Here is a 10,585-nt window from a genome sequence, read left to right as displayed (position 1 = left end):
TCGTATTTAGAGGTGTGGAATTACAGGAAACTACTCTGCAAGAGTGATTGACATCTGAAATTCACTGAGTAATGCATTTGTTTTCCTTTGGGACCGCCTCAATATTCTAAAAATCCCCAAATTCCCCCAACTGGAACGTCTCTGTTCAGTAAATAATTCCACTTCCCAGCCAGTCAGTGCTACGGACCCGGGATAAGCCTTGTATCAAAGAAGCTAAACCTGCTTAGAGCCAGTGCTGTTACCTGATCTCCCCTCCTAATCCCATTTGACAACAAAATAATAAACTCTTGTGAATTTCAGCATTGCTTTCCATGCTGATAGCGCTGGGGTAGAGGTCTCCTCTGCATTGTACAATGCAGGATATTTGGAGATTAAATAACCTATAAGTAAGCAGAATCACTTCTTTATTTTCCTCATGCCTGGTCATAAAACCAGGTGCAATCCTGAGTTTGTCATAGTCCCCATTCCCCCCCAAAAATGAAGATGATGCTCTCCCATCTTTTCCAGGGGGTAGCGCAAAGGTGAATGACTGAAATGCTCACATTGGCTTTTTCACCAGCACTACCACCAGTTCAGCAGTGGGAGCTCTAATGTAGGTGAGGCTCTAGGGCGGCACTGGTGTTTTAAAGCCACATCTCACCTGTGCAGAGCAAATCAATACAACACGGTGCTTAAAACGTGGCGTGCTTGTGCTCCCAGCTGTGGAGATGGAACAGCAGTAGCAGTGGTGGGAAAGCTCAGCCAAGAAATCCCAGTGTAGACACAGCTGAAGATAATGCAGCCTCTATGACCCCATTAATGGCAGTGGTGCCTGTTGCTGCTAGTTATGGTAATGGGCTGCTTGGTGTGATGTGGATGCCCCTCCCCCAGGGACTGAAACCACAAATTCATTTCACACAGAGCCTGCTCCAAGTCCCACTGGAGTTAATGGGAATCTTTTCATTGGTTCCAGGGGGGTGGATCTATCTCATCAAGAAATGGTGATCTAGAGGTAAAATTCAACCAGGGATCTTGAAACAAACAGAGACAGGTTCTTAACATTGTAATTGCCAGTCTAAGGTCACACTCATCTCACTCCCAGCAAACATAAGAGGTATTTAAGTCATCAAATATTAATCCAGAGGGTCCAAACTGATCCAGGAAATGAAGAGAAAACCAACTGGGGTGATGTTAATCTGTATTGTTATGTCTGCAGTGGAATTAGCGAGGCCAGTGGTCTGATGGCAATATCAGTGCCACCTTTCCTACTGGCAGCCTCTGTGAAATGGGATGCTGGGGGAAGGTGGGTGGAGGCAGATAATCTGAGGGCAAAGTCCAATGAGTTATAGGGAGCCACCCAATCAGACCATTAAATGAAGGAAGCTGAGGGTAGTAGAATGGCTGCCCTGTAACTGCTGCTGGAGAGAGCCCTGGAGCACCCGGCTGCTCTGTGCCACCTGGAAAGTCTAGTAAGTCCCTCTTGCTGCTCTTTCCCTCTAAAGGTCTTTGAAAGGTACAGGCCCCAGAGGGATGGGGAAAGCTGCGGATGAGACAATTCCCCTGGGAGAAGGAAGATGTTCTGTTCCTTTACCACTCGCTGTGACTACGCTTGCTCAGATAAAAGGCTGAGGTTGGAGGCCTGCTGGTTTAGGGGCTGGTTAGCCTGGTCCTTGCTATGCTCTGGGGGACTTTGTGTGTGTTTCAGCTGTGGAGCCACAGGGCCAGTTCTGAGCTGACAAGCGCAGTCAGATGGGGGGCCTATCCGGCCCCCTTGCATGGGGACCACCACTGGGCAGGTTAGCCCAATGCACCAAGGGATGGCCTACCCCCCTGTGGGCAGGCAGAGGCAGGAAGAATGAGCACCCAGCCTAGTAAAGGCTGGCCGAGCCATAGGGCTCCTGTAAGCCCATTCTCCATAGGTGGGACCCTCCTGCACTGAGGAAGGGTCAAGCCCAGAGGGACGGTGTCATCTAGGAAAAGCCAAGGAATGAACCCCAGATGTGCTATCTGCAGCTTCCCCCTTTGATTTAACGACGTTTAATGCTGAATGAACAGCTTGATGGTCTCTCTCTTTGCCCACCATACTGACGCAATGCAGGGCATGCTTCCCAACGCTCCCTGCTGAGGTACTCCAATCCCGGCCTGCAAGGACCTCCCTAGGCATAAGGGGAGTTTGGTCTCCGTGGCTGGTTAGTTCTTGGCTTCCTTGCTGAGTCAGCTAACAAACATGCTGAGGTAGTGTCCCTCGGGATAGTGGTTCAGCTGCTTCCTAGAGAATGGCCTCAATCCACTCGCTCCTTCCGCCTGCGGCCTGGCCACCCGACAGCCATGGCGCTGCTGACGTGGGTCAGCATTGAACCAGTGGTCTATGGGGGAAAGTCTCTCGATCCTACGACCAAACTGCAGGCATCTTAGCTGAACTTATCAGCCGACAACGGGGCCAAAGCGCCCTTGTGACAGGAGAGTCTATAGTGGTTAGGGCATTGGGTCTCAAACTGGGGGTCGCAAACCCTCAGGGCGTCGCAACGTGGTGATGTGGGGGTTACGAGCTGTGAGTCCCGAACCTGGCCAGGCGCAGGGCTGTGAGCCTCCCTGCTTCCTCCTGGCGAAGGAACATGGGAAGGGGGGGGAAGCAGTGACACAGATACTGCTCACCCGCCCCAATGTTCTTCCGTGTTCCCCAGAGGGTTGGGGGGGGGGGAGGGGAGCAAGGAGTTACATCAAGGCTCCCTGCGTCCAGGTCACTTCACCACCTGGGCTGAGCTGTGAGGTGAGCATCAGGAGCTGCTGCTCTCGGCCTGCCCCTTATGCAGCCCAGGTGGGAAAAGTGATGGAGACAGGGAGCCCTGGTGTTGCTCCTCACTTCCCCCCTTGCAGCCCGCTAGGGGTGCGCAGAGGAGCAGCATTCAGAGGGGGGGAGCGAGCAACAATGCCAGCAACTCCATGCATGCAGGTCAGTTTCCCCAGGTGGGCACAGTGCAGGGATTAGGGGCGAAGGGGAGTGGGGAGCCCATGGGGCCGGGAACAATGGAGGGGCGCCCATGGGGGCCAAGGGGTCACATTACTATTGCCCTCACTGCCAGTAGGGACTTATCATCTTCTCCCTGGAAATGACCCTAAGAAACAACGCGATCCAGTGCTCTGTGTGTCGCCAGCTTCATTAAATCTGGAGGGTGAAAGGCGATCTATTAGCATGGTTGATGTGGGAGAGGGAGTGTTGGTACAGACAATACGTGCTCTGATGAGGTTTTGTTTTTAGAGAGAACTTCTGCACAGAGCAGCACGTGTTTCCTGAAGTGGCACCCATGACAGTGCTGGCGGGTTCGGTGTGGCTATTTGGATTGTCATTTCAGGGCTATTCAGTGTCACTGGGACATCGGAGGACAATGTGGGAAGCTGGGGGCACTGGGTTTTTAGGGGTTACAAGTGACTGCCAGCAGTTGGGAGCGCCATCTATCACAGGTATTTCTCGGGTGCCCAGAGATCCTGCTGATCGAAGCACTGTTACCAGTTCAGTGTAATGCAGAGGGAGGACACAGGTTTTTGGGATGGTGACATCGGCCATGCAACATGGTCTCTTTCCCCTTGCTGTGTCGTCTATCTCCCCTTGGTGGCTGTTGGAGAGAAATACCAGTGCTTGCTTAAGGTCACGTGATCTGGTTTAAAACCAATGGCATTGTCTAGATTTAAAAAAATAGAGGGTTAAACTATATAAAGAGACAGTGTTTCCTAAAGCACTGGGCTGAGATGTGGGAAACTTAGGGTCTCTTTCTGGCTCTGCCACTGGCCTGCTTGGGAAAGTCACTTTCCCTTCCTGGGACTCAGTTTCCCCACCTGTAAAATACAAATAATGATGCTTACCTCCATTTGTAAAGTGCTTTGAGATTTACAGCTGAGAAGTGCTAGATAAAAGTGAGGTATTATTTCTATATGTCTCTTAGACTTAGCCCTTAGAACATTCTTCATCTCCAAGCACTTTGCAAAAGTGGGTAGGGATCATTGGCCCTATTTTATAGATGGAGAAATTGAGGCATAGAAAGCTAAGTGACTTGCCCATGGTCACGAGGCAGAGAATGGATGCTCAGACTCCTGGCTCCCATTCCTAATCCATTGGACTAGGTTGCCTCCTCTATTTAAAAAAAAATAAATAAATATGTACAACATGCCAGATCCATCCTGAGGGTAATTCCGCTGGCTTTACAGGTGTTCACATGGTCCCATGCTGTGTGTGTTAAATGAAAAGTGGGTGTCTCTCTTCTGGGGGCTAATTAAGACCCTTCTTCGTGGCTTTTGGGCTAAAATCAAGTCTAATATCCATGTGCTGTGTCTGGGGGATTGTTTGTGTCCTGCCCTGCTGGAAAGATCACCTAGTTCATCTCGGTGCATCTCCAACTATGATCCCTTTTCCATGTGCTGTGATGGGGCCTGTTTTCGAGGCATGCTGCTGCCCCTTTGAGGAGGTTCTCTGCAGCTGCTTCTTGAAGTTCATTTCACATCAAATTGGAAACCCAAAGAGAGAGACTGCCGGCCTCAAGCCTGATGTGCAAGGGCTAAAGCAAGAAGCTTGGTAAGAAGGGGAGTGGATGGCCCATTACATCCCAAGAATGGGATGCATGAAGACCTCCTGAAAAGATCTGGGGGGAGGAGGGAAGGGCAACTTTCCAAGAACTTGTTTTGTTTTCTAATTTGTATTCCTAAAATAACTTGCTCTCCTCCTCCTCCCCTGAGCTCTTCCTTTTGAAGGTCAAAATTTGCAAGTCAGGGAAGGTCTTAATTGCATCTTGGCCACAGAGTAACTGTGACTGATGTAAGATGATTGTGTCCCTCAGCAAGGGGGAGAGGACGTCAAGCGTTGTTACTTTTAAATAAGGAGGTTTGCTATTATTGAAACAGTCATGAGCCCAACCTTCTGTATTCAGGAGGAGGGAGAATACGGGCAGCAAGGGGGATTTCTGTGACCTGACGAGCAGAGACAGCAATGATTCGTACTGGATTCAAGGGTTCTCATTGCTCGTTGCCCTAAAGCCCAGATGAATATGGCATGCCTGGTTGCATTAGAACAAGTTATTAAAAATGCTATTTTCTCCTTCAAGGCAATCAGCAAATCTAGGCAGCTGGTCCCACTGGATTTCTTTTTTTAAACCTAAAATCTGAAAACAAATCAGTGTGTGGAGCCCAGATTTCCCTATCTCTGTGAATATATGGAGGGATAAGCAGGGACAAAATAACCTCTGATCAAGCAGTGCCTGAATGAAAGACCCAAAGCAATATCTTGGGGAAAGGGAGAGAAGGCAGAGCTCCTAGGAAACTCCAGGTGACACAGCAGAAGAGACATTGCTGCAACAACCATCTCTGCTATTGGAGGTTCTGTAGCTGGATCACCGACTGCAGCATGAAAGATGCATCCTCTGCCACAGGCAAGGATGTCAGGATCAAGGGCTTTTCTGTAGCTATCTGTAGACCTATTTCAGTTAGACCAAAGTACTTAAAATGCAAGCTGATCTGTAACCCCTTACATGGCTCGAACTGATGTTTAAAGTATTGGTATGTCCAGAAAAGTGAGTGGATCTTCTCTGTTCCCGGTGTGTCTTTGAGTCACATCAGCTCATTTATTGACACAGCTAAGCTGTTACTCTTCTTAGTATCGCAAGGGAGGATGGTTCTGTGGCTAAGGCACTGTACTGAATTGATCTCCATTCCTGGCTCTGCCGCTGACTTCTTCTCTCACCTTGGGGGGCAAGTCACTTTAATCTCTCTTGGCCTCCGCTTCCTATATGTAAAGTAGGGATGATGATCCTTGCTTTGTCTGTCTAGTCTATTTAGATTGTAATCTCTTCAGGGCAGCATTGTTTCCTATTATGGCTGTACAGGACCTAGGACAATGGGGCCAGTCCTCCAGACACGGTGCTAATACAAACAAAAAGAGGTGATGCAGCGAAAAGAAAGTGATCGGGATTCTGTCCTGATTTATACACCATCAACGTAACCCAACAGCTGAGTCCTACTCATGGAATGTTTCTTACCAGGGATGATGTAAGGGGAACCGTGAACATGGCTCAGGTTCAGATTCCAGGTTATGTGTCGTGGAACGGTCCTTGAAGCATAGGCGCCCAGCTATCATGGCGATGAGCATGGAATAACAGCCTAACTTGGCAGATGTACGAAATACAAACCAGAGTCTTACAGTCACTTTGGCGGTGATAACTGCACTGCAGGAGTGAGTGCAGGGACAGCAGTGGCGGCTGCTATTGTGGGATCAATCCTTGGCCTAAAAGTACAAAGTACGACTAGATCCAAAGGACTGACCCTTGGGCTGCTGGTTGGTTCAAACCACCCTGGGCAGAAAAGGTCACCGGCCCGGGGCTGAGGCGTGAGCGGGTGGCGAGTGTATGCTGAAGTCAGCTCTGGTTCAGAGACAGGAAGGTTGCTCTGAAGTAACTGACTGGTGGGAGTTTTAGCCATTTCTTATTTTTAATGCTTTAAGGCAAAGGCAGTTTTGGGCTGGGAGCTCTGCCACGCTCCGGCCTCTCTCTTTTGGGGACATGGCTGCGGCTCTGGGTCACCTGGAATGGGAGTGTAGATGCCATTAGCCACTTCCCACAGCGTGGTGGTACGGCTGGCAAACTCCAGGTCCAGGCTAGAGTAGGGGAAGGGAGGGTGGGCTGGCAGCAGAGGTGTGCGCAGTGGGCCTGGCTAAAGCCAGCGCTCCTACGTTCTTGCGACCTATGTTCGCCCATGGAATTTTAAAGCATGGAAAGCAAGAAAATGTCCTTAAATGCACTCGTGGGGCCCAGTTCTACATCCCCTGAAATCAATGGGAGTCTGTCATTGACGTCAGTCAGAGATGACCCGTAACTTTTGATGATGGGGCGTAGCGGGGACAATTTAAAGATTCGGGGGTGGGGGCACCCCACACATCACCTCTGGGCCCTTTTTCCCTGTGCGCCTCCCACACCCGCTGCATCCTTGCCCCCACTCATCTCACAGCTGCTGCCCCACTTACTTCTCCCATCACCTCCCCTCCCCACTTCAGGTGTGGCACGGGCTGGTGCGGGCTCCAGCCACCTCCTGTCGAACTGCCTCTGCGGGTGGAGAAGGGATGGGCCTCAGAGGGCTTCCCCCCATGCCCCCTCTGGCGGAGCTTTGCTGCCAGCCCCGTCTCTCTTCCCTGCTCCGGCCACCTGCTAGCAGGGCTCTGCCAGAGGACAAGGGGCCAGTGTCTTTCCCAGGTACGTTCCCCTCCACTGTGCTCAGCCCGACTCCCATTCTGGCAGAAATCGGGAGGGGGCAGGGAGGCGGGAGGCACGTGACCCTAGTTCCCCCCCCCACCCATCATCTCTGAGATGGTTTGAGCCATTAAGGCCTGATCCTGAGAAATGAGCACCTACAACCCGCACTGAGTTCCTTGCAAAGGGGAGGTCAAAGTATCCGAAGTGCAGCTGACGGCGATACAAGCCAAGCTGGGCAAGCAGCAGCCCACGGGCCCTGCCAGTCTGCGGTGGTAAGGCAAATGCACCGAGTCTAGCTGCCACACGGGCAGCCCGGCTAATTCGATTCACCGATAGATTGGCCAACATTACAAAGCTACAAATAGGGCATGGGGAGAGGAGAACAGGGAGAGACCTTTTAACCCATCGAACTACACGGGAGGAGGAGAGTTTTGGGTGGGACACAGTAAAAAAGGGAGATTCTTTTGTTACAGAAAGGGAGAGCGGGCAGAGAACTGTTGGGCTTAAATAGTGACAGCAGATAGGCAAGAATCTACAAACGGGCCTGATCCCGCAGCTGTCATTCATGTGAGTCAGTGCTGCAGGATCAGGCCTCCCGTGCATAGTCATTTCCAGATCGATTCTACACTTCTAAACTGGGCGGAAGAACTGCGCCAGGACCTCATCTAGTGGCCCTTTAAACTTCACTGTCTCCCAGGTCACGTTCCTTTCCCTGTAAATTAATCATCTAAGCAGCTCTTTAAAGAGACCTTGGATGCCCTTCCTGAAATGACAGGAGGGATTTCCTCGCCATCACAACATCTGCGGGATGGGAATGGGCGATGATGCAGCAAATCATGATGATGCAGTACCGTACAGAGCTGGCTGGGACATAGTGAGCTGGGGGGGGGAAGGGGGAGAGCTTGGACTGGTGTTGTAGTTACTGCTAAATTCCACCAGATGTCACAAAGAGGAGAAACATGATGTCATTGCCCCAGAGCCCCTAATCCCATTACCTGGGGCAGGGAGAAGTGGGGAAAGATCTGCCTTGCTTTTCCCGCTCAGTCTAGACACCCTTCTGGAGTGCTGGCCCCATTAGCGAATCACCTTACTCAGTAGTAAGGCTTACCGCATCTGATCAATTGCAGTCCAGTGTGTAGGGCCCTGGGGGGGGTTTTCAAGCCTCTATGCATTGTTCAGACCTATGGCTGGCACCATATGGAGCCGCTTTATCCTCCCCTTGGGATCAGGGAAGGCAGGAAAATATGGGGCCTCCTCCTTGTGTAACGTATTCACGTTATTTCCAAGGAAGACTCGGCACCTCTCAATGTGGACTTTAAAATGCTCCATAAAGCCTGCAACAGGGGACTGAGCGCTCACGCTCTGGAGGAGGGATTGTTCGGCCATAAACCCTTCCAGGTGACTAAAGAGTGTTGACAGATGACCAAGGGAATCCAGCCCTCAGAGCTTCATGAGGCTAAAGCAGGTCCCTGCCCTGAAGAGTCTGCAGCTCGGTTCAGGAATAGCAGACTGAGGAATGGCAATAGACAAAAGGGGGAGAATGTGGGCAAAACGAGAGTTGCAATGCTAACAGAGAATTATATTCTTTATTATGTGCATTATCAGAGCACCTAGAAGCCCCAGTCCTGGACTGGGACCCCATTGTGCTAGGTGCTGTACAAAAAGACGGTCTCTGCCCCTTTGGAGCTTTCAATCGAACTATGACAAGAGATAGCAGATGGCTATAGACAGACGGGGGAGAACAAGTGGATAATATAGGTTAGCATGGCCGGCAGTGGTCTCTGCACACCAACAACCTAACAGTTGCCATGATCCTATCTGCCAAAAAATCCTCAAAGGAGAGTTTTGAGGAGGGGTTTATCGTTAGTCCCTCTCTCATTATCAGGGATATTTCAGTGGTGATTAGCTATCATGGGGTTACATTATTGTAAGGTCCCTGCACTAAAGGTTGAGGGGACAAAATGGGGCAGCAGAAAATGGAGATGATCAGGGCACAGAACACTCTATTCTATACAGGTTTCTATACTGCGCTCCTCATTGTCATGTGTGAGTACCTTACTTAGTCGAGGTGGTTTTTAGGGGTGGTGTGGGCCCCTGTGTGATGGGACGTGCCCCCATCCCACTGATGGGAAGGTTAACGAGTGTTCCTGCACTCGGGCAGCACCCTGAGGTATCCCTGCTGGACATGCACCACCTGGAGGAGGGGAGCATAAAAAGGTGAAACTGGCCCAGAAAGGGGGAATTTGCCTAGGGGGAGGGAGGCTGCTAGGGAGCTGCAGTAGCAAGGGGAGCCTAGCCTGAGGCAATGTCCTCCCTGTCCCCACTTTGGATGGGGCAGACAGACACTACGAGCTTCACGTGGGAAGGCCCAGGAGGGCTGCTTCCCGCCAGTGACCTGTAGCGGGACTTGGGGAGTGCCCCCAGGGACGACAGGAAAGTGAGCTGTAATTGGCCTCTGAAAAGACCCTGGAGTCAGCTGAACTCCTGCGGGGGAACAGCAAAATTGTCCAGGAGGGCAATAGACTCAACAAGACTACCGCCAAGCCCAGGCTGATGGCTGGCCGACTACCCCCTGCAACGCTCTGTTCGAAACCCGCAGGGGGAGCGAGGGACCAGCACTTTGTAAAACTAGAGCCAAAGGAAGATCAAACGTCGTCTGGATCAACGACTGAACCAAACCCCCCACATGGTCTTATGCTGAATTGGGGAGAAGGGGATGCTCCACAAACCCTACAGGGAATTGCACATAACATGTATTAGCAGGAGATTTGTGCCAAGAAATGTGCAGGTCTCCTTGGAGCATGAGGCCCCGAGGGGTTGACCTCTCATTCTAGGAGGTTCAAATCCCAGGACGGATGGCCCATCAAATAACTGAGCACCAGGCCAAAGGCCTAGATATGGCTGAATAGCCTCAACCCCCCTAGACTTAGCGGGGTGGAGAGCGCTCAGCGTCATGCAGAACGAGGCCCATCGCGTGGCTTGCAATGATCCATTGACAAATGAATTTCAAAGGACCCCGTTGACATTTGTTGCCAATATTTCCTTTGATTTCTATCATCTGACACTCTTGAATGATCAGAAAATGAAAACCATCTAATCTAGTAAATATTGTAGACCCACTGGCTAGAAATTCATTTGTCTGGATCTGACAGAGAATATTGTAAAATCTAGAGAGACAAAGTGGGTGAGGTAACGTCTTTGATTGGACCTACTGAGAGAGACAAGCTTTCGAGCTACACAGAGCGCTATCTTCGGGTGTGGGAAACGTACCCTGCATGTCACAGCTAAATACAAGGTGGGACAGATTGATTAGCATAAATAGTTAGTGCATATTTCAAGGGACCACTCAAGGTGAAGCTCTGTGTAAGCTTGAAAGC

General features: G+C 50.8%; 1 long non-coding RNA gene across 1 annotated transcript; it reads left to right on the top strand.

Moving 5' to 3' along the window:
• The first annotated feature begins 4,404 nt into the window (after positions 1–4,404).
• LOC137152887 (uncharacterized) lies at positions 4,405–5,567 on the top strand. The gene is made up of 2 exons (XR_010919639.1): positions 4,405–4,546; positions 5,073–5,567. It is a non-coding gene; the product is annotated as an uncharacterized lncRNA (long non-coding RNA).
• Positions 5,568–10,585: the final 5,018 nt, after the last annotated feature.

The sequence above is a fragment of the Emydura macquarii genome, unplaced genomic scaffold, assembly GCF_026122565.2.
Source record: "Emydura macquarii macquarii isolate MOO-44397 ecotype Brisbane River unplaced genomic scaffold, CSIRO-AGI_Emac_v2 contig_1230, whole genome shotgun sequence".
Lineage (NCBI taxonomy): Eukaryota > Metazoa > Chordata > Testudines > Chelidae > Emydura > Emydura macquarii.
The sequence above is the reverse complement of the archived record's forward strand: the minus strand, read 5'-3'. Positions and strand labels throughout refer to the sequence as shown.